Below are 25410 nucleotides of genomic sequence, written 5' to 3'. Positions count from 1 at the left end.
ATGTATACATATGAGATATATATGTATATGTATGTATACATATGAGATATATATATGATATGTATGTATACATATGAGATATGTATGTATACATATGATGTGTATGTATACATATGAGATATATATATGTATATGTATGTATACATATGAGATATGTATATGATATGTATGTATACATATGAGATATGTATGTATACATATATGTATGTATACATATGAGATACATATATATGTATATATATGTATACATATGAGATATGTATATATATGTATATATATATGAGATATATATATATGAGATATATATATATATGTTTTTTTTCTTTTTGGAAAAGGTGAAAATTCTAAGTTGTGGATTCCAATTACCTGGAACAAACTCCCACTGTGTTTCTACTGCAGTGGCATTCTTAGTATTCTTAATTTGTCTGGTGGACCAAATGATATTACTCATAGGGATATTCACATCAGTGCTCCCTGTAATAGACAGCTTTGTTTTTGAAGCAAATATGCACTTTGTGGAAATCTGACAATGAAGAGACAGAACAAAGCAGATGTGTGAATTGATCATGAAACGGATAGATAACTAGAACAATGGAGTTATTCACTTATTGTTATTTTTATGACAGCCACTGTAGACAGGTTTTCTCAGCATACTTCCCCATGGATATAGAAATGAGTGATTTTCATGCTACTACATATGGGGCAACTCTATTGCTTCCTACCACCATTCGAAACAGAAGATCCACAATTCTTGGGCGGGAGACAAGAAAAGTCATGACTAGACTCACAATTATTATTTAGGTTATAATTAGATAGCATTCAGTACGGATGAGGCTTTGGGTTACCTTAGTGAATTAGTATCCTCATTGGGTGCTATGGGTTAAGTTCTGTGTTCTCTGAAAATTCTTATGTTGAAAACCTAATGCCCAAGGTGATGGTTTTAGGAGGTGGAATCATTGGAAAATGATTAGGTTATGAGGGCAGAGCCCGCATGTGGGCAGAGATTAGCGTTCTTTTGAAAGAGGCCTGAAATACTCGATCATCCCTGCTGTCCAGGGGTGGAAGAAATGTCTGTGTCCTGGAAGAGGCTCTCAGTTAACTATGCTGGCACCCTGATCTTGGACTTCTAGCCTCCAGAACTGTGATAAATAACATTGTTTATAACTCCCCCAAACCTTTGATATTTTGTAAAAGCAGCCAAAATGGACTAAGACACTAGACATGATTAAATGGGGAAAAAAAAAAAATTGTCAAGCTTGTTTTCTCTTCCATAGTCGTGAAAGTGGAACAGGTAGCATAGATATTCAATTCTAGATAAAGTGGCACATGATAACATACTCCATAGAACTGTAAATTTCCTTTTGTAGTCCTGTGACATGCTCACCTGGGAAGGCATTTTCTGAGATGTAATTGACATTTAAACCAAAAGATTGTAACTAAAACAAATCACCTTCTATAATGTGGATGGGCTTTATGCAGTCAGTTGCGGGCCTAAGAACAAAAATTGAGGTTTCCCAAAATAAAAGCAACTCAGCCTCAAGACTGTACCATTAACTGGTACCCAAATCTCCAGCCTACTCCACAGAGGTGGAGCAATGACTAGACACTAAGGGCTGTCACTGGGCTCTCATCTAAGTCCTAACATAACTGCTCTTGATTTTAAAAACTTATATTTACTTCTCTAGGCCTAAGTTTTCTCAGCTACACAGGAAATAAGATGAGAAAATCCTTTACATTTCCAAAGATTATGCAAATCTCTGTGTAAAACATGATCCCAAGCTGAAGATTTATTTGTGCCTCTCTCGAAAAGAAAATCATTTCTTGTATAGCTTCCCTGTTAGGAACTCTTAGGCTCCTTATTATGTGCTCTGTTTCATAGTGTATTTCTCTAGCTTAGCCGTAAGAAAATTTCCTTGATAGAAATAATAACTTGACTGTTATGGAATACTATTTTTCTCTCTTTGGTCTTCCAGTAAAAAGCATGAGTTGTAATTAATGCACTCTAGTGAGAGAACTTGGTTGAAAATGTCAGCATGTCAGCTTGAAGAAGTTTACTAGTTTAAAAATGGGTCCTGGTCTATACAGAAGAGGTATAATTTGCATAGTTTTGTTTCTTGCAACAGTATTTTTTTTTCCCAAATAACATATCTATCCTTTTCTTATTTGCCTGAAGTTATATAGAATACATCCTCTTTTTGAAAGTGAAAATTGACAAAAAAAGGAACTTTTATCTGGAATAGCAGTTAACATTTTGTCCAGTTGTCATCTAATCCAAAATATAAATCTCATTGTGGGACCATCATCCCCAGGAAGGTGAAATTCCCACATAAATTGTCCCTAACATCAGTTTGGCAATCATTCATTTGATACATGCTCCACTGAAATACTCATGGTACAGAGGAATATAAAGAATAACAACTTCTCTGAGATTCAGATTCCTCATTTCTGAAATGCTTTTACTTATAATATTTACTTCAAAAAGAACTAAATAAGCTGGTCTGTGAAAAATACCAGTTTCTGGCATGGTTGAGATACTCAGTAAATAGTAATTTCAGTGCAGCTGGTGTGGCTTAGTAGCCCTAAGGGAAGTGAACTAAAGTAGTAGGAATAGGTGTTGTTCAGATCATTAACTGTAATATAAGCCAGAATGTGGTCAGTGAGATAAAAATGGTGAGAATGAAATTAGGAAGCCATAAGGAGGGATGGGATCTAGGAAAAGTAGATAACAGTTCATCAAGGAGGTGAATTTCTTTGGGACCGTGGAAGAGAGGTTAGGTGTTTGTGTGCAGTGTAGGAATATTTGATTTGTAGGCTCTCCTTAAAGTATTTTTATCAGTCATGATTTGAGTACAGCTAAGAAATTGAACTCCTGTGGTAAAGTATAAGAATTCTATGGTAGAAAGTAGATTCGAGTGGCAGGTTCAGAGCACTGTCTCTATTCTATCCTATTCAGCCTTTTTGACAGTGACTTGATTATCACATTATCTTAGGATGTGAAAGTGGGAAATCTAGTGTATGTGGAATGGGAAAGTGAAAGTGTTAGTTGCTCAGTCATGTCCGACTCTTTGCGACCCCATGGACTGTAGTCCACCAGGTTCCTCTGTCCATGGGATTCTCCAGGCAAGAATACCAGAGTGAGTAGCCATTCCCTTTTCCAGGGAATCTTCCTGTTCCAGGGATTTCATGCCAGGTCTCCTTCATGCAGGCAAATGCTTTACCATCAGAGCCACCAGGTAGGTGAAATAAGAGACTGCAAATCCAATGGTTTCCATCTAATAAGGTGACACTTAAAACAACAAGTGCGTCCACAGTTCTGTCAGTCAGTTCAGTCGCTCAGTCGTGTCCGACTCTTTGTGACCCCATGAATCGCAGCACGCCAGGCCTCCCTGTCCATCACCAACTCCCGGAGTTCACTCAGACTCACGTCCATCAAGTCAGTGATGCCATCCAGCCATCTCATCCTCTGTCGTCCCCTTCTCCTCCTGCCCCCAATCCCTCCCAGCATCAGAGTCTTTTCCAATGAGTCAACTCTTCGCATGAGGTGGCCAAAGTACTAGAGTTTCAGCTTTAGCATCATTCCTTCCAAAGAAATTCCAGGGCTGATCTCCTTCAGAATGGACTGGTTGCATCTCCTTGCAGTCCAAGGGACTCTCAAGAGTCTTCTCCAACACCACAGTTCAAAAGCATCAATTCTTCGGCACTCAGCTTTCTTCACAACTCTTCCAACTCTTCCAACTCTCACATCCATACATGACCACAGGAAAAACCATAGCCTTGACTAGACGGACCTTTGTTGGCAAAGTAATGTCTCTGCTTTTCAATATGCTATCTAGGTTGCTCATAACTTTTCTTCCAAGGAGTAAGCGTCTTTTAATTTCATGGCTGCAATCACCATCTGCAGTGATTTTGGACCCCAGAAAAATAAAGTCTGACATTGTTTCCCCATCTATTTCCCATGAAGTGATGGGACTAGATGCCATGATCTTCGTTTTCTGAATGTTGAGCTTTAAGCCAACTTTTTCACTCTCCTCTTTCACCTTCATCAAGAGGCTTTTTAGTTCCTCTTCACTTTCTGCTATAAGGGTGGTGTCATCTGCATGTCTGAGGTTCTTGATATTTCTCCTGATGATCTTGATTCCAGCTTGTGCTTCTTCCAGCCCAGCGTTTCTCATGATGTACTCTGCATAGAAGTTAAACAAGTAGGGTGACATTATACAGCCTTGACGTATTCCTTTTCCTATTTGGAACCAGTCTGTTGTTCAATGTCCAGTTCTAACTGTTGCTTCCTGATCTGCATACAGGTTTCTCAAGAGACAGGTCAGGTGGTCTGGTATTCCCATCTCTTTCAGAATTTTCCACAGTTTATTGTGATCCACACAGTCAAAGGCTTTGGCATAGTCAATAAAGCAGAAATAGATGTTTTTCTGGAACTCTCTTTTTTGATGATCCAGCAGACATTGGCAATTTGATCTCTGGTTCCTCTGCCTTTTCTAAAACCAGCCTGAACATCTGGAAGTTCACAGTTCACGTATTGCTGAAGCCTGGCTTGGAGAATTTTGAGCATTACTTTACTAGCATGTGAGATGAGTGCAATAATTACAGTTCTGTAATTATGTCCAAATGATCAGGCATAACGGTTTGGGTGGAAAAAAAAAAAAAAAAAAAACCTCATTGATTTTGGTTTCCTGTAAGTTGTGGGAGGCAGCATCTAAAAATTAAGGAAAATTTTACTCTGAAGGAATAAAATGGTTTCATTCAACAAGCATCTAATGAAGGTCTGCTGAATGCGAAGAATGGGCAGCAGTGAAGAGTGCACGTGTGGACATTGTAACTCAGGACTTAAATTTTAATAGAAAAGCAGACATGAGATAAATTTCAAAGTTAAATGTTGCACCACAATTGGGACAAATGTCAAGGGGAGAAACACAGAATGCCATATGTTCACATAACAAGGAGACCTGAGCTGTGTTGGAGTCAGGAAAGGAAAGGCTGCTTTGTGGAAGTGGTTTTTACTGAGATCTGAAAGATGTCGGGGAAGTAATCAGGTCAAAGACAGAGGGTCTTCCAAGTAGAGGAAAGGGCATTTATAAAGAGCTTTTTAGCCATATGTGAGAATATAGAGTGAGAAGAAAAGACACATGAGGATTGAACCTTGAAGGAATTTAGTCTACTTGGTAAAACTTATGATAACCAGACAATGAATACATGGTGGAATATGGTCCGTGCTGTGAAAGAGATAAGAATGAAATTTTTCAGAGGATAGGAGATATTTCCATTTGCCTGGGAATTTGGTAGAGATTCAGTTAAACTTAGGCAACTGGGTTTCTGCTTTTGCCATTGAGTTTTATGAGTTGAGAAAAGTGACTTAATCATTCTTGGATTTATTTATATATCTCTAAAATGGGAGGGTTGTCTAGTTGTTTCCAAGATTTTTCATTTTCTGAATATCCAGTTAATCCCGCTGGGCAATTATCTGGAATAAAAGCCCCTTTTACCTGCCAAGAATAATGACTGATGTAGCTAAAAAAAAAAATTATATAAAAACGTATTGAAATCATTGATTTTTTTTCTTTTTTCAGTTTTATTGAAATATAATTAACAAACTTGCAAGATATTTAAAGTATATATGATGATTTAAGCATGTATATATTATTAAAGAATTCCCCCATCAGGTTAATTACACATCCATTAATATCACCTCTTTCTTGGTGAGAACATTAAAGTTTTACTTTCTTGCATGCCTGCTAAGTCACTTCAGTGTTGTCTGACTCTTTATGACCCCATGGATTGTAGCCTGTCTCTGTCCATGGAAATTCTCTAGGCAAGAATACTGGAATGGGTTGCCATGCCCTCCTCCAGGGGATCTTCCAAACTCATGGATCAAACTCATTTATTTTATGTCTCCTGCATTGGCAGATGGGTTCTTTATCTATACCACAACTGGAAAGCCCTTTAGTCTCTTAACAAATATCAATAATACATTACAAACCATAGTCATGTTATACACTAGAACCCCCGACCTTATTCATCTTGGAGGTTAAAGTTTGTACTCTTTCACTAAATTCTTTCCTTTCTCGTTGATTTTTTAGCATTTATTTTTATGTGATCTGAGACATATTCTTGTGTTTATGGTTTTGAATTCAGGAAAAAAGATATCCCCTTCCTGTTGTAAACACTTTAGTGATAGGTCCTTGAGGAACCATCTTTACCTAGCAGCTCCATAATCACTTGTATCATTGTCTGAAAACAAGATGATTTACACAAGTAAGGAAAATAAAGAGAGCTTAGTGAACTTAAGTGTTCTTGCCTGGAGAATCCCAGGGATGGGGCAGCCTCGTGGGCTGCCGTCTATGGGGTCTCACAGAGTCGGACACGACTGAAGCGACTTAGCAGCAGCAGCAGCAGCGGTGAACTTAAGCGGTTATTGGAAGTTGTATCAGAGTTAAGGATAACTGAAAAGGAATAGCAAAAACTCTTGGAGATAGGCAAAAATAGGGAGCGATGAACACATTTATGCCTACAGGGCAAAGGAAGAGAGTGGAACTTGCAATCTCTAGAGAGACTTGTATATTATAGCTGCAGCTGAAGGCGAGAGCCTCTGACCAGAGCTCTGGGCTTCGGTGGAGAAACTTGGTCACCTCCCAGCAGAAAAGGAGTCAGAGGAAAGAATCAAATAACTAATCTCTTTCTCCACTGATTCTCCAGTCTCTTGCTAGTGTCTCCCATTGGCCAAACTCAAGGAGAAGTCAGCGCCTAGGAAAGCCAGAGGAATGCAGTCTGGTCTGGGCAATCTCCAAAGGTTCATAACATGAAAGAAAAGGATCAAGGGTGGTTCTAGAGGGGGGCATATAAGGAATATCCAACACACCCATCATTTCTACATGGTATAAATGTTTTCTTTATCCTGTAAATGTAGTTGTTCTTCATAGACATTTAGAATGGCTCTTGGCATTATTAACTTTAAGGGGAAAAGTCAGGTTCTGATCTGACCTAGATTTGGACATTTGCACTATAGTGCTGTTAACATAACGCTGTTACTGGGACCCCAACTGACTGTATTGCTGATTTACTTAAACCCTTTGAAAAAAATAGGTAGTGTAACCTGACTTCGGAAGGGACTCGAAGCTATCAAGATGTGTTTTTATAAATTGTTGGATTCATTTGGCTAACTTACACATGTGAGAGTGAGGACTTTTAAGTCCAAATTTATGAGTTACTGCTCTGTAATCTTCTGTTTTTGTGCTGCTTTGTCTTGTTTTGCTGCAGGGAAATACTGGCCCCTTGGAATTATTTTAGAAGGGTTTCCTCCCTTTTGTTTTATTTAGCAGATTATGTCAACTTGGTCTTAATTTTTAAAATGCTTGTTAGAATTCTCCAGTAAAACCATCTTGGATTAAAGATTTCTTTTTTGAAATGTTTTATATTACAGTTTCAATGTCATTAAAGGTTATAGGACTATTCAGATGATCTACTTGGATGGGTTGTGATAATTTTATGAATTTTGAGGAACCGTTCATTTCTTCTAAGTTGTCACCCCCATGAATATAAAATTATTTATAATACTCTCTTGCTAAAATTCTTAATAACTGTAAGATCTGTATGATATCCCCTATTTCATTCCTAATATTAGTTGTTTGTGTAGTCTTTCTTTTTGTCAGTTGTGCTAGAATTTTATTAATTTCATTTTTTCAAAGAAGCAGCTTTTTGTTTTATTGACTTTTTTTTGCTGTTTTCCTATTTTCAGTTTCATTAATTTTTTACTTTTTGTTATTTCCTTCTTTCTGATCGTGTTGGGTTTATTTAACTCTTCTTTTTCAGTTTCTTGAGGTGTGAAATTTTATTATTAATTTCAAACCCTGATTTCTTATGGATTTAAGTATTTAGTGCTAAAAAATTTCTCAGTGCTGCTTTTGCTACATTTCACATATGTTGATATGTTGTGTTTTTGTTTTCATTCCTGAATTCTATTGATATTTTCTTTTTGACCAGTGGATTTTTAGAAATCTGTTGTTTAATTTACACATTTAGAGATTTTCTTGTTGTCCTTACATTATTGATTTTTTTCCCATATCATACTTAGAATACTTTGTTTTATTTCCACACTTTTAAATCTGTTGAGCTTTGTTTTGTGGCTCAGAATCTGGTCTGTCTTGGTGAATGTTTCTTGGGTAAAAGCATATATTTTGCCAGTGTTGGGGAGAGCATTATATATGTGTGTGTGTCTTCATGTTTATATATGTGTGTCATTAAGGTCCTGTTTCCTTGTGACCTTCAGATCTTCAATATCCTTGCTGATTTTCTGTTTAGTAGTTCTCTATTCTCTTAGTTTCTGAGAGGAATGTTGATGTTCTGAATTATAATTACAGATTTACTTATTTCTCCTTTGAGTTCTATCCATATTTGCTTCATTTATTTTAAGACTATTGTTTGATGCATACATAGGATTATTATGCATGCCTGTTGGATTGAGTCTTTTATCCTTATGTAATTCCCTTGTGTTCCTCTTTGTCTCCAGGAATTGTCTTTGCTTTGAAGTCTACTTTATCTGATATTAATCTATCCTTTTTATCCTTTTATTTTCAGCATATCCATGTCATTAGTGAGTTTCTTTGAAACAGTATGCAGGGCCTCATGTTCTTCTTTTATTCACTCTGCCAACTCTGTCTTTTGATCAGTATGTTTAGACCATTTATATGTTAGGTGATTAATGATATGTTATTGCTTAAGTCTGACATTTTATTATTTGGTTTTGTTCTTCTGGTTCTTGTTTCTCTGTTTATATTTTATTCAGTTTTTGTGTTACTGGAACCCTTTTTAAGCCTTTAATTTATTTCTGTGCTTTTGAGTGTCTCTCTGTCCTATGGGTCTATTTGTCTGTCAATCTTTCAGTCACATCTATGATTTATCATAGCCTGTTGGTATCAGTATTTTGCATTCCTTGATGAGGAGTGGAGACTTCCTTCCATTTAGGACCTTCCTTCCTTTTAAATACCATTCTTTGATTTACAGATGATATAATTTTTGCTTCAGTCATTAAGTATGATTAACAAATGTTATGAGGAAAAGGACAGTCTATTGCATATACTTAGTTCTTTCCATTGTTCTCTTCTCCCAGTGTTCTGAGAGTCTTTCTTTTGCTTTTCCCTTTCTCTGTGAAGACTTTCTTTAGCCACTTTTAAGGGTAGAGATGCTATTGACAAATTCTTTTAGTTTTTTTTTTCTTTATTTGAGAATGCTTTTATTTCTCCTTCATTCCTAATGGATAATTTAGCCATGTAAAGAACCTGTAATAGACAGTTCTTTTCTTTCAGGACTTATGAGTTTCATAAGGCATCCAGAGTTCATAGGAGGCATTCACTGATACAGGAGTTGATGTTTCCCTACAGGTAATACATCATTTCTCCCTGGCTGCTTTCAAGATTGTTCCTTTGTCTTTCATTTTCTGAAATAAAATTAGGATGTGTCTTGGTGTGGGTTCCTTTGGGTTTATCCTATTTTGAGTTGCTGTGCTTTTTAAATCTGCATGTTTGTATCTTTTCCACAATAAGAACGTTTTCAGCCATGATTTCTTTGCGTAATCTTCAGACCTGTTTTCTTTCAATTTTTTTTATTCTGGGAATGTGATGAGATGAGTTTTGGATTTTTTATTGTTATCTGACAGGTCACAATTAAAAGACACTTACTCCTTGGAAGAAAAGTTATGACCAACCTAGTTAGCATATTAAAAAAGCAGAGACCTTACTTTGCCAACCAAGGTCCATTTAGTCAAGGTGTTGTTTTTCCAGTAGTCATGTATGGATGTGAGAATTGGACTATAAAGAAAGCTGAGCACTGAAGAATTGATGCTTTTGGTCTGTGGTGTTGGAGAAGACTCTTGAGAGTCCTTGGACAGCAAGGAGATCCAACCAGTCCATCCTAAAGGAAATCAGTCCTGAATATTTATTGGAAGGACTGATGTTGAAATGAAACTCCAATACTTTGGCCACCTGATGCGAAGAGCTGACTCATTTGAAAAGACCCTGATGCTGGGAAAGATTGAGGGCAGGAGGAGAAGGGGAAGACAGAGGATGAGATGGTTGGATGGCATCACCAACTCAATGGACATGAGTGAGTAAACTCCTGGAGTTGGTGATGCACAGGGAGACCTGGCATGCTGCAGTCTATGGGCTCACAGAGAGTCAGACACGACTGAGTGACTGAACTGACAGGTCACTAGGGTTCTATTCTTTTTTTTTTTTCCAATCTGTATTCTATTTATTATTCAGATTATATGAATTCTATTAATCTATCCTAAAATTCAGTGATTCTTACCTCTTGTCATCCCCATTCTGTGAATTATGTTTTATTGTAACTTTTATGTATGTAATTTTCATTTGATTCTTTTTTATAACTTCTGTTTCTTTGATAAGATTTTTTCTCCATTATTTGAAGAGAATTTGTAATTTATCTTGTATGTATTTATGATAACTGCTTTAAGACTTTTATCAGATAATTGAAGTGAAAGTGAAGTTGCTCAGTCGTGTCTGACTCTTTGTGACCCCATGGACTGTAGCCTACCAGGCTCCTCCCTCCATGGGATTCTCCAGGCAAGAGTACTGGAGTGGGGTGCCAGTTCCTTACATCTGATTAATTTCAGCGTTGACATTGGTTGGTTGTGTTTTCTCAGTCCAGTTTTCAGTTTCTTGATTCTGATATGACAAGTCATTTTCACTTTTTGCTTTGATACTGTCCTATGTTAGAAGACTCTGGAATCCTATTTAAATCTTGTTTTACCAGAAAGCCATCCTGTTTAGGTTTATTGTGGCTTTCCAGGCTTAGTTTGTGGGGTCTGTTTCTATTAACAGTTTTTTTTTTTAAAGCCTTTGCCATGTTATTTTGATCTGTTTAACCAATCTAATGCTGCTTGGATGTGTCTGAGGAAGCAAAAGGGGTTTCCCCAGTCTAGGCCATTGGGTGTCTCTAGATGAAACAAGGCAGTTCAGGGTCTTTAGGGAAAAAGGGGGCTTCTTGGGCCAGACTTGCTGGGGCAGGATCTCCCCTCCTAGTGCCTCCCAGCTGCTCAGTGTTTCTGGACAGAGGCACGAACTTTGAGGCTCTTGAAAACAAAGATTTTCCAGGTGCTCTGCCTGTGTGGTTGAGTCCTTCCTGCTGGTTCTACCCACCCCTTCTTGTATTCCCAGTGCAAAAGGGAGTTTCAGTCTAGTGGAGGCTTCCCTGGCCAGCTACATGTTCTAACAGTCTTCCCTGCTCTGGGGGACCACAAGTACTTCTGAGGCTGGCCTGCTGTTTCTGATGGGGTTACGTTACGGGTGCTCTCTGGAGGGGGCTCACAGGCAATGGGGACACAAAGGCTTCCAAAACCTGGTTGCTTGTATTGTGTCTCTTGCTGTGCTGCACAGCAGCCTTGCATGGAAGGCTCCCCCAGGACACTGCTCCCTATCCATCCTTCTGATGACTTGGCCAACTCATCTGGTGTTCCTTCACATTCATTCCTGGGGAGAAAGGGCCCTTCTCAGGCTGCCTTCTGATGCTAGGTTGGAGGTCAGGAATGCGGGGCCTGGGTTGCTTTCTTCTGTTGGGTGCTGCTGTGTTGCTCTTCCAGTCTTCGGGCTCTAATAAGCTAGTTCACCCTCTCCTTACTAACTATAAATGGTCTCATTTAGTGGCCTCTTGTTATTTCCAGAACAAACAGAGGAGTGGGCACAAAGAGATCAAGTCCATCTTGTCTGAACCAGAAACGCAAGGTCTGTTTTATAACCTAGGGAAGAGATTTCAGTGAAGGAAGTTGTGGAGGAAAGTGAAAAAGAGTCCACAGTAGGCAGGAGATGAAAGTCATGTCACCCTTTTCTTTGGAAGTCACAGGAAGCTCAGAAAGTATTTATGTAGGTGATATGTATATTCAATTCTGAGTACACTTTCTGTTTCAACAAATTTTAAGTCTTCAGTATTTTTTCATCAATTTTCCTTACAAATGGGTATGTGTAATGATACCAATATTACATTTTATTTATTCTTCTAGGTCAATTGTTCAAGTTATGACTTGAGACTTAAACCCATGAAAAAAAGAAATCTATTTGGATTATTTAGCAATAGATGAATTGATGGGATAATAAAATGACCAATAATGATTACTTGAGCTTACAAAATTTTATATATGCATATGAAGAGAGATGGACTTTCTCGGTAGCTCAGATGGTAAAAGAATCTTCCTGCTATGCAGGACATCTGGGTTTAATCCCTGAGTCAGGAAGATTTCCTGGAGAAGGTAATAGCTACCCATCCCAGTATTCTTGCCTGGAGAATTCCATGGACAGAGAAGTCTGGTGAGCTATAGTCCATGGGATCACAAACAGTTGGACACAAGTGAGCAACAAACCCTAACATGAAGAGAAATATTCACAGATAATTTCATTCCTGGCCCCTTGTGGTATTCTGAGAGCTTTGAAGTAAATGATATGTAAAATAAATTATTTTATTATGATAAGCTACTGTGGTATAACTATGTCTGTACATTCAGAATCCATTATTCCAGTGGCCTTAAAAATGAGTGTCCTTATCCCTTTGGGAAGGAAATGTTAGCATTTCTATTTATTTTTAGCTCACTGTCATTAACTTATATTTTATGTATATTTGTAAATGTCATAATATATTAGAAGAGCAATGCATATATAATATTTCTACGTATTATAATTTGGGGCACTGATAGTGTGTTGTAAAATGAAAATAGTGTAGAGATTAGTTCTTCAGTAAACAGAAAATTATCAAAATTTGCTACATTAAATGTTACTTAATTTGAGGGAATTTATCCCAAATCATTTGTGAAATCGGTTCAACTGAAGAGAGGCAGAATGTTCAGAATATTCATGTTTGTATGAGTCTTCATAGAGCCTGTGAAATGGAAACATTTTTGAAGTTGGGCAGAAGAGCAAGAAATCTGACTGGACAGGGGAAACCTTGGATCTGGAATGCAAGAAAGCACGTTTGCTACCCTCAAGAGGCCCTAACAAATTAGGTGATCTTTAAATCACCTCCCTTTCTTCACCTTTACTCCCTAAACCCCTTCCTCTGCTTTACCATTTCTTTTCCCATAGTACAGATCACCTGTTAACATACCATATAATGTTAACGTACCATATAATTTGATTTATGTTTATTGTGGGTTATCTGTCTTCCCCCACCTAGAATATAAGTTCCATGAGGACAAGTGTCTGCCTGCTTTGTTTACTGGTGTAAACCAAGGACCTGTAAGAGTTCCCGAGTCAAGGAGGAATTAAGTGAATATTTGTTACATGACCAACAATAGCAGAGGACCTTCTTGACCTATAGGTTTCAGAATTTAGTGGTTTTTATTAGCTATTGTAACTAAACTGTTCTGCAGTTAAAATTACAAGGTTAGGATGCTTTTCCATTTTTATATCAGCATAAACATAAAGTACATTTAGAGGTAAAGATAAACATGAAGATGCTTTAGACCCAATATGCTAAGTAGAACGTACCTTTGAAAATAAAACCAGTAACTTTTAGTTGATTTGCTTTCTTTACCCAAAATATTAGTATATTCCTTTAAAAAAAACTTTCCATATATATGTGTATGTATATATATTTGTTTATATGTAACTTAGGCTTCCCTGAGGGCTCAGAGGTTAAAGCGTCTGCCTGCAATGTGGGAGACCTGGGTTCCATCCCCAGGTTGGGAGGATCCCCTGGAGAAGGAAATGGCAACCCATTCCAGTATTCTTGCCTAGAGAATCCCATGGAGAGAGGAGCCTGGTAGGCTATAGTCCACAGGGTCCCAAAGAGTCGGACACGATTTAGCGACTTCACTTTCACTTTTACATTATGTATGAATTATATGTATAGAATATAATGGTAATATGTCCATTATACATATATAACATTGACATTTAACATGTTACATATAACAGGTGTACAGCAGCAGTCAGTTCAGTTCGGTCACTCAGTCGTGTCCGACTCTTTGCGACCCCATGAATCGCAGCACGCCAGGCCTCCCTGTCCCTCACCAACTCCCGGAGTTCACTCAGATTCACGTCCATCAAGTCAGTGATGCCATCCAGCCATCTCATCCTCTGTCGTCCCCTTTTCCTCCTGCCCCCAATCCCTCCCAGCATCTGAATCTTTTCCAATGAGTCAACACTTCACATGAGGTGGCCAAAGTACTGGAGTTTCAGCTCTAGCATCATTCCTTCCAAAGAAATCCCAGGGCTGATCTCCTTCAGAATGGACTGGTTGGATCTCCTTTCAGTCCAAGGGACTCTCAAGAGTCTTCTCCAACACCACAGTTCAGAAGCATCAATTCTTCGGAGCTCAGCTTTCTTCACAGTCCAACTCTCACATCCATACATGACCACAGGAAAAACCATAGCCTTGAGTAGATGGACCTTTGTTGGCAAAGTAATGTCTCTGCTTTTCAATATGCTATCTAGGTTGGTCATAACTTTTCTTCCAAGGAGTAAGCGTCTTTTAATTTCCTGGCTGCAATCACCCTCTGCAGTGATTTTGGAGCCCCAAATATAAACTCTGACACTGTTTCCACTGTTTCCCCATCTATTTCCCATGAAGTGATGGGACCAGATGCCATGATCTTCGTTTTCTGAATGTTGAGCTTTAAGCCAACTTTTTCACTCTCCACTTTGACTTTCATCAAGAGGCTTTTTAGTTCCTCTTCACTTTCTACTATAAGGGTGGTGTCATCTGCATATCTGAGGTTATTGATATTTCTCCCGGCAATCTTGATTCCAGCTTGTGCTTCTTCCAGCCCAGTATGTCTCATGATGTACTCTGCATAGAAGTTAAATAAGCAGGGTGACAATATACAGCCTTGACGTACTCTGTACGTGTACAGCATATGTGTATGCTGTATGTGTACAGCATAATGATTAGATATATGTTTATATTGCAAAATGATCACCACAGTAAGTCTGGTTACCATCCGTCACCAAACAGTTACAATCTTTTTTTTCTTCTGATGAGAACTTTTAAGATTCTTAGCAACATTTAAATAGGCAATAAGCATTTCCCTTTTTTGACTTAGTGTAATTAAATGGGACAAGTGTCTCTGAATCTTAGAACCAAAGAATCATGTTTAAACTATAAAGCTGAATAAGACTTCTCAGTGCCAGTTCATATAGAGCTTCTTGAAAATCCACTCCCGACTAGTTCCACCTGGCTGCCATCACACTTTGTCTGGTGTGCAGGCAGAGATCTGTGTTTAAAACATACATTTTTTTCCCCCACTTGTCCGTGCATTTCTTCCTCAACATCTTTCATTGCCTCATTTGTCTTTCCTGTCTTCACTATCAAATATGTTATAATTACAGCAGAAGATGTCTAAGTAGCTAGAGTCGCATCTGCTGCCTACTGGGCATTTTGGAAAGAGGCTCGGGAGGAGTCCTTTCAATATTAGAGCTTTACTGTTAGGGGATTAGAAAGCTTTTCAGTTTCAAGAGTCCATCAATACGAAAATTATCTTAGGACTGAACACTTTTTAATTATTTATTTGATTAGTGATTAGCTGACCTTCTGCTGAGAATAAGACAATGAAGGGATAGTAAACAAGGGTGGATTCTAGCAAAAGGAATGAGAAACTCTTGGAGGAAGTGGACACATGTTTAAGGAAAGCATTACTTATGTTTTGTTTAGGTTTAGTGGTTGGGCTGGCTCCGTAAAGGAATGGGTTGTTTTCATTTTATTCCCATTCATCCTGTATGCTTTACAATGCATGTCTTATTTGAGTGTTGAAAGGGACCGGTGACTTACTGCTTGTTATCACTGGGTAGTCATGCTTTGGTTCTGGTATTCGATAGAGTCTAGCAGAGACTTGAGTGTACTTATTTCTGTGATTTGCTGCAGTGACTTGATGTTTTCTGATGATTTCTGGTAAAAGTCAATGAAATAACAGGAAAATAAAGTTCGTATGCTTTTGGACAGAACCTTAATTATCTCCTCCCTTCTCTCTGACTTTTCAGGCATTTATTTACTCATCTAGTCCCGTGTTCTTGGAGCCTTTTTGACCCTTAGGTCTGCCTCATTCCCTCTTTGTGGTCAAGGCCTAATTCTTTTCCTGTATCTCTCACATCCTTTGCTTCTTTTAGCTTGGCAGAGCCCTCTTTGATTTTCTTTTAGTGTCATAATATTCCCAGCTGTTTCTAGGCTGCTTCTTTTTCTCTACCAGCCCCAACACCCACAGCCCCTCAATCCAGGTTAAGATTTCTCTTATCTAATTCTGGACACACTGCTCTCTTGCACTAAAATTTCCTGGTTCCCTGTTGCCTTTAGAATAAATGCAAACTCTCCAAATTGGTATAAATTATATCCCCTAATGTAATGCATGAGTAATCTGTACAAGATTTTCTCCATTCTAACCCTACAGTAATGTATATAGCATATCATAGGAGTATAATCATGAGAAATATTACATGTTTATTAGAAAAATGAACATTTCTTGTGTTTTTTCAAACTTGAATATTCACTGGTATTTTATAATGCTATATGTATTAATATCTCAGTTCCCTTGCTCCAGGACATAGGCAATACGTACATCATAAGATGATCCTAAATGAATTGACAGATATACTGTCTTCCTCCTTTTGCATATTAATATCCTATCAGCCTTTCGAAACTCCATCAACAAGCCAATGCAGTTGTGTAACTCCAAAAAATCCTTGTTCTTACATCCAAATGGCTCCTAACTGTACTTGAATGCACTCTAGCACCTTCTTTGGCTTCACCTCTTAATCCTTACTTTGCTCTACCTTATAATATAGTAATTTGTGTGTTTAAGTCATCCTCTCTTTCTCCAAAAATTGAGAACCAACTTCTGGAAAATAGAGATTTACTTAAACCTCAATGCATGTTGTTGTTTCTCTGAAACATGATTTACTAATCTATGAGGTCAGTGAACTTCAAGGGTTTTTCATTTGTTTCCATTTGCTAACCACTGTTACTATTCTTGCTGTAGCAGAGCCATTTCTTCAAATGTAATCTTATGAAAATCTGAGGAAGAGGATAAAATAATGCACTCTGGATGGCAGGGGAGTGATTGTTAAAAGTTCCATGAATATCTTCTTTTCAGCTACTCCTTGCTGAATCTACAGAACACCTGTGACTCAGCTCAATATTTTCAGAAATCTGTTCTGAAATCAGTATTCTGTTCATATGTCATGGTCAAGCACAGAGAGGTCTTTTAATATCACTACCTCTGTCCTTGATCTAAAGCTTCAAGTTTGTGCTTGGAATAAACTTTATAACAGACAGATACATGAAGATGAGTGTGGGCTAATGGTGAGGGTATGTTTCCTACAATTGCATTGTCCCTCTTTTTGCCTAATTTCCTCTCTAAGAAATACCATCCTCTCTGCTGGAAATATCTAGACATTGAAGGAAAGAAGTTAAGCAGGTAACAGAGTAGAATTAGATGTTTTCAACAGTAAATGATTTGGAAAGAAAGTGCATACAGGTTTTCCCAGTCTTCTGCCTTTTAAAAGAAGAAAGTGAAAAGAGGAGAAAGCTGACATTTTGCATGCATGCAGGAGCCAAAGAGGAGATTGATAGATTGGTTTGGAACAGAGTATTCTGTCATGTTCTGAAAGGTTTGGGTCATCCCAGCTAGGGGCAGGAGCAGGACTCAGGCACAAATAACCCTGGGAAGATCTCCTGGAGAAGGAAATGGCAACCCACTCCAGTATTCTTGCCTGGAAAATCCCATGGATGGAGGAGCCTGGTAGGCTACAGTCAATGGGGTCGCAAAGAGTCGGACATGACTGAGTGACTTCAATTTCTTTCACTTTATGAAGGAAGAGGATTTTTTTGCTGGACAGTGTTCCTCTATGAGTGTTAAAGGTTTCTTTGCATGACAGAAGAAAATTATCCTGGATTCTGCGCTGAAGAGGTGCCAAATTTTGTTCATCTCTAGAACTATGTCAACTCAATTAATAGCAACCAAGAACACTAATACAAAGGACAATTTCAGGAAAAGAGGACAGAAGAGAAATTGGAAGTAAAAGGAGAATATGAGATGGTATTTGCTCTTAGGTTATATTTGGGTCTTCACCAAATACAGTGTTGTAATAGCATTTTATTCTTCAGAACCCAAAACTTTAACTCACTTTCCCTCTGATGTTTTTGTTTGCTTCCATTTTTGTGTTCTTTCCTTCCCCTACAACCCCCTTTCTCTTCTACCTTTTTATTTCCCATTGTCTGTTTTCTAGGAATTCCTGCGGAAGCCCTAAAGATGCTGCAAAACCATCCAGCAACTTCACTGCTTTCTCAGGAGAGTCAGGTGGGAGATTGGCCCTCATCCTAGGTTGTCTGCAGGCAGCTGATCAAGCTGAACAACCTTAATCCAGTCACTTCTCTCCAGTACAATAGAGACTAAGTCTGTTTGGAGGGTTTTGTAATTTAGGGACCTAGAAGAGGTTGTTTGTAAAGCCAAATAATTATTGTAAAGAAGACCTAACAGGAGAGAATAGTATCTCACCCCTCAGATAAATATTTATGGATCCAACTTTCAGATCTACTCTATGTCTATGTGACCAGACAGAGAATTGTCCAGAGAACCCAGGATGGGGTCAGATGCACACCAGTATTTTTGCCATTCAGTTGTTTGGAGTGTTTATGATATATGGGTCTCCTGTGGGTCAGCTAGTGGGCAACTGACTTCAGGCTAATTAATTTTCTCCAGATGGTGCTTGCAGAGCGGGAGAAACGGAGAGGCTGTGAATACTGCAGGTAGGGAGCTGTGGGGGCCAGAACATTTCCCCTGGTTTAAAAAGAAACTATGAAGTCAACTCTCCCCAACTTGTGAATATCCCTGGGAAATCCACATGAGAGACACTTGTCAATCAGGGGGAATTCTAGATAAGTCCCTCTTGGTCATGAAAAGGCTACAGTGGCACCATGTAAGTCAGTGATGTCAGAACTTTTCCATCTTTTCACCCTCTATCCTGCTTCCAACATGGCCAGAGGAATGAAGATCCAGAGAGGGAGGTGGAGGGAACCTTGCAGGAATGTACACATCTGCTTTCCCTGGTAGGTTCCCAGGGGCTCAGTAGGGGAGAGGGAGACATTAGGCTGAATGCGAGATGGGGTTGATACCTTACTGAGCTGGCCTTGTTACACCCAGAGAGACAGAACGTATGGAATGGCTGCAAGGTGATGCAGGGGATGAGGATGCAGTGGAATGTGGCTGAAGGCAGCCACTGGAGGAGGATGGAGCAGTTCACGTTTGTATCTGCTCTGGTCTCAACCTTTGTGTCCCCCAGAAATTTCATATGATGAAATCCTGATTCCTGTGGTTATGGTATCTGTAGGTGGGGCGTTTGGGAGGCGATAGACTTATAAGGATGGAGCTTCCTGAATGAGATGACTGCTTTTATATGTAAGAGACACACAGAGCCCCCTAGCCCTCCCCGCAAGTGAAGATACAATGAGAAGAGTGTGACCAGAAAGGACCCTGCTGACCATGCTGTGGAAATCTATTTCCATTGTTTATAAGTCTGTGATCTTTTGTTATAGCAACCCAGAAGGACTAAGCAGCACCCTGACAATCTTTAGACAGTTCAGTAAACTTCATGCTATTTGGGTATACTAGTTGGAAAGCATTTGTACTGTCTGGGGTAACACTGTGATAGTTGGCTGATAGTTCGTGACTGGCTTTCATAAAGAATCCTGAAAATTCAGTCTTCTTGGTAGTGTAACTAGCATGACGAATAATTATCTAATTCTTTGATTCTAATAACTTGACCCAGAATAATTGACTGTGATTCTAACGTAAGCTGTTAATGGTCTTCTTTGTAATGCCAGCTTCTGTATTTGTGACAAATTTTAATAAGAACTTCTTTCTCTCAATGGTCGGAATGGGTTTTCTTTTGAATATATATTAAAGAAAGATAAGAAACATTGACAAATTGTTCTTAGATTTTGACATCGCTACAAAGTCTGTTTGTTTTTATTAAGATGAGATCCGTTACACCCAGGCATGCATTAAAAAGCTATAAAGCTCAATGGAGTTTGCAGTGGGATGGATCACTAGAACCATCTCAGAAATGGATGGGATGGATGTGGGCTTAGCACTTTTTGTTGTAGACTTGGCACACCAGGAGCTTGGTATAAATGTCAATTTGATGTGAATCCCTCCACAGGCAGTGGAACAGAATAAAAATGCAGAATGATGTGTATCTTCATTGTCTATCTGCAGGCATGGGGATCTTGACCACGCAAAGTCAGGGTAGATCTTGTTTGTCTTGACTTCAGGATGAACCTAAACACCCAAAAGACAATGACTTCTTATGAGTTTTATTAGTATTTGCTCTTCTTTGTTCCTCTAATTATCAAATTAAGATTTGAGGAATATACATGAATATAATGGAGAAGGCAATGGCAACCCACTCCAGTACTCTTGCCTGGAAAATCCCATGTTCAGAGGAGCCTGGTAGGCTGCAGTCCAGGGGGTCGCGAAGAGTCAGACATGACTGAGATTTCACTTTCACGCACTGGAGAAGGAAATGGCAACCCACTCCAGTGTTCTTGCCTGGAGAATCCCAGGGACGGGGGAGCCTGGTGGGCTGCCGTCTATGGGGTTGCACAGAGTCGGACATGACTGAAGTGACTTAGCAGCAGCATGAATATAAAGCTCTCTAGATATAGATTTCGGAGTCAGCCTAAAAGAAACCTGTTAGAAATCTAAAAACTATAAACATAACTCCATTTTGGTTTTGACTTTCTCTTTTCTTTCTTTGAACTCTCATCCTTTGTTTTCAGGAGAACCGAAAGGATATGAGCAGAATTTTACTAGTGAATGTACTGGGATATACTTTGAAGAAAGCGCTCATCTTGGAAATTCTATTCTGTAGTTCTCTCACCCTTGAAAATGTTTCAACCACCTGTGCCCAGGAAGAGAAAAGCTTTTGGTGGAATTGTGCTCAATGCAGGGAAGGCTGCACATGTCAAATATTGCAGCAGAATTCCGACCCACTTACAGTAGAATCTATCAGTGTGAATGACTAGGCTCTTGCTTTGTAATAGCAGTCTAGGATACAGGAGGCCATAATTTTGTTCTGACAAAGTGAGATATTTCAAAACCCATTCCTCATTACAGAGTTCTCCTCTTTGATTCAGGAGAAAAGCAAGGAAGCCCTCAGCAGGGTGCTCACCTTGCAGACTGCCCTCCTTATGACTGCTTCACGTTCTTGCAGTTTTGTCACATTCTCCCTGGCCCTTGATAGGATAGCATCGGAGATATCTCATACTCCGCAGGTCCGTGACTAGATGATGCAAAGGGTCATTCCAGGAGCACGCTATAACACGAGTATCAAGCTCTTAAGGACTTCATGCTAAGCAACCATAGGAAATAATCTCATTAAAATCAGCATAGTTCAGTGCGTTTGGTAATATGTGATTTTTGCTCAGAGTAGCTGGCCTCAAAAATTTCTGATTATTCATTTGTGTATGCAATTATTTTTGAATGTGGTAAAAGTTGCAAAGTTATAGAATGTAGGCTATTGTTTATACTTTGTGAATCATTAAAAAATCTGGCATATTTAATAACTAATCATTCTGATGGGTTCTAATTTAACATGAAGAATTTTATTCATCCCTCTGCAATGCTGCCATTTACTCAGTGAGTTCTTTTATATTTGAATACTTTGCTCGTCCGGGGAAAGAAGTCTAAGTACTTCGTTGGAACTCAGTACGTGCCTGGAGTGCCTGACCCAGGAAAGACGGTTCTCACTTGAGCCCTTGTTATTTTCACCCAATGTTTCATTCATATTAATGAATCAGATCAGTCATTAATGTGTTCATTTTTGACTGGTAGTTTGTTTTATGATATTAGAACAAAGCAGCAATGAAGAAGTCATGACATTCCTAAACACGCTTTCCTCAATCCATCCCAACAGCAGCCCCCAAGCTGATATCAGAGCAGTCTATTTTGTTGACATGTCTCTGGGCAGAAAATGGCACAATGTTGTCTTTAGTAACAGCATCAGTGGGATTCACAATGGAGGGTTTTGCCTCCTAGTTCACTACTTTGAGCATTAGGCATTAAACTCCCAGCAGCTGAGCCTCTCTAATTAAAATACTTACTTTCTTGATGTCTATGAACTAGTCTAGTGGTAAAGGAAATGAAGAATGCAGAAGAGGTGGATAGACATTGCAAAGGAAATAGGATGGGACATGAGAGGAAGGAGCTGTAAAGAAAGTCAGACTGTATAGTGAGTGGCAGCATCGTTTTCTTGGGGGCATTGTAGCTTAACAGTTAATAGTGAGAGCTCTGAGTTAGATGAGATTCAGACTCAGTGCTTCCTACCTGTGTGACTGGTGTAAATTCCATCACTTCTATGAGCCTTGGTTTCCTTATCTCAGGATTGAATATAGTATTTAACATAAAGTGCTTTGCAAATTGTGTGGCAATGTAATAGCTCTCAATAAATTTTAAATTTATTTTAAATTCATTAAAATAAGTCCTCTGCCTCCTCCTTCCTTCATTTTATCATCCTCATTATTAATGAGCTTAGCAGAGGAAACGAATGCTGGTATCATTAACCAAGTTGTAGGCAGAGAACAGATTGTGTCTAAGGGGAGATGCATGTGAAAATATTTTAAGTAATATTAGGACTGTGTTTAGCAGGGAATCAGAAGGGAAAGATTATAATGATAAAAAGTTGGAGCTGGTATAAATGATTGAGACTTGATATGTAGACTATGTTGTCATCACCACAGAGGTAATCATTGCAACCTTGAGATGCAAAACATAATATTTTGTAGGAAATCTTAGAAAGGAAATTTATAATTAAGAGTATGAGGTGACAGAGGAGTCATTGATGAATGAAGAATAAGTAGTTTCAGAGAAGTAGAAGCAGAATCTAGTGAGCCTTGAATGTTAGCAGTGATGGCTCAAGTGATGCAGTGTAGATGTGATGCCCATGAAGGAGTCTCCAGTAACAGGGATTACTCAAAACTGGGGTGTTTCTTACATATCCATGAATTTTGCAAATCTTATTTTTGTACAGATGGAGATTCCGTTGAGTCCATGCTTTCATACAGTAAAATAGCTGCCGTCCTGGGTCTAATGCGTTGCTTGCACTAAGGTTGTCTACATGGACAATTTATAGATCTGTTACTGATTTTACTGCTACAAATTTTAGTCATCCCTTTATTTTACTCATACTTCATCAGCTACATAATTAATTTCTCTTCAGTTGCTCACTGTTCATCTACCTTTTCCCGCATGTGTGGTTACCATTACTCTGATAATCTGAAGTCTGATAACACAAGGGTACTCTCTCAGTCACTCAGGTGAAAAACCCAGATAAAAAGCTCCCTTGGGTCTGTTCCACTTGTTCTTTTTCTTCAAGGATAGAGAGGCCGGAGTTGTGGCAGCTGTTGGTGGCATTGATATAGTACACTTTGCCCTGGGCATACTGTTTATTCTTGAAGTGATCAAACAAATTCAGAATTAGACTTATTTGGACATTCAGTAAATATATGCATTACCAGAATATTAACATGTTTGATAGATATATCATTTTTTTTTAATGAGGGTCATGTGAAAATGGAGTCATTCTTTTCCTGACTTTTCCCTTCCATAATCTCTAGAACAATGTTTTCTCATCCAGCTTTTCTAAGTTCAACCTCTTCCCATCTTTGCTCTTCTCTTGGTTAATTTTACCCTTCCCACAAGTTATTATTTGGATAGCAAACACTGAAAATGCCCCAAATATGAACTACTAAAGTGTTTTATTTATTTTTTAAAATTAATTTATTTTAATTGGAGGCTAATTACTTTACAATACTGTAGTGGTTTTTGCCATACATTGACATGAATCAGCCATGGGTGTACATGTGTTCCCCATCCTGAACCCCCCCTCCCACCTCCCTCCCCATCCCATCCCCGAGTGTTTTATTGTGTCATCTCTTTTAGTTTTGAAACCAAATATAGCACATATATTTACCTCTATTTAGCTATTTAATTTCTTATTGTGGATTGGAACCAATATATTCCCTAAATAGGAGTTATAAAATTATAACTTTTCTTTGACTAATCTCTTAATCCACACGCTTATAACTTAGTGTTCATCATGAATGCAGAGTACAATGTTGTTGATGCTTGCAAAATGGTAAGTCAGAAAAACTTGGCATAAATTCTACAAAATACTAAGCAATGGACTGGGAATAAGAGTAGGAAAATCTAGCTAATGTATTAATAAATAAAACTAGTTTTAGCAAACGTTGTGAACATTTAAAGAGATTATTTGGAACTTTTGGGAGAAAAGAGGAACAGTTCAAATGGAGGATGAAAGAAAAACTAGTGCGTAAAAAGAAGAGCATGAATTTAATAGAAACACTGAGCACCATTTTTCATCAGTTGGCTGCTCTACTGGGGGCTCCTTGATTGACCTAGAAGTATTAACATACAACTTTCAATGTACCTTCATCATAAAGAGAATAATTGCGCCCAATTCTAAACCAACCTTTCTCTGTTAGTTCTAAACCTGTTTATTGCAAATCTTAGAACAATAATTTGTAGCATTTAAAAACTATCATTATTTGTTTCTGTGACATGGAATCAACTTTGTTTAACATATCCCATCCACCCCGTTCAGAACTGAGGCATAGTTCTCATTTATTGACTATTTACTGTGGGCTGGGTGAAAAATGCCTACAAAGACATTGAAGGACCAAAATATCAAACATGCTTTGTTTTGCCCGTTCCACCTAAGAGTGCTTTATGTCAGGTGGTGTTATGGACTGAATGTGTCTTTCTCAGATTCAAGTGCTAAAGCCTCAATCCCCAACGTTCTATGTCTGGAAACTGTTCTTTATGAGGGTTCTTGTTCTTGGTCAGTCGCTAGGCTGTCTCCGAATCTTTGTGACCCCATGGACTGCAGCATGCCAGGCTTCCCTGTCCTTCACTCTCTCCTGGTGTTTGCAAGTTCATGTCCTTTGAGTTGGTGATACTGTCCAACAATTTCATCCTCTGTTGCCCCCTTCTCCTCCTCCCTTCAATCTTTCCCCTCATCAGGGTCTTTTCTAGTGAGTTGGCTCTCTGCATCAGGTGGCCAATATATTGGAGCTTCAGCTTCAGCATCAGTCCTTCCATTGAATATTTAGGGTTGATTTCCTTTAGGATTGACAAATTTGATCTCCCTGCTGTCCAAGGGACTGAAGAATCTTCTTAGGCACCACAATTCAAAAGCATCAATTCTTTAGCACTTAGCCTTCTATATGGTCCAGCTTTCACTCCTGAAAAAACCACAGCTTTGACTCTATGGACCTTTGTCAGCAAAGTGATGTCTCTGCTTTTTATGATGCTGTCTAAGTTCGTCATAGCTTTTCTTCTAAGGTGCAAGCATCTTTTAATTTCACAGCTGTAGTCACCATCAGCAGTGACTT

The sequence above is a fragment of the Bos taurus genome, chromosome 23 (genome assembly GCF_002263795.3).
Source record: "Bos taurus isolate L1 Dominette 01449 registration number 42190680 breed Hereford chromosome 23, ARS-UCD2.0, whole genome shotgun sequence".
Classification (NCBI taxonomy): Eukaryota; Metazoa; Chordata; class Mammalia; order Artiodactyla; family Bovidae; genus Bos; species Bos taurus.
This window is presented reverse-complemented; position numbering follows the sequence as displayed.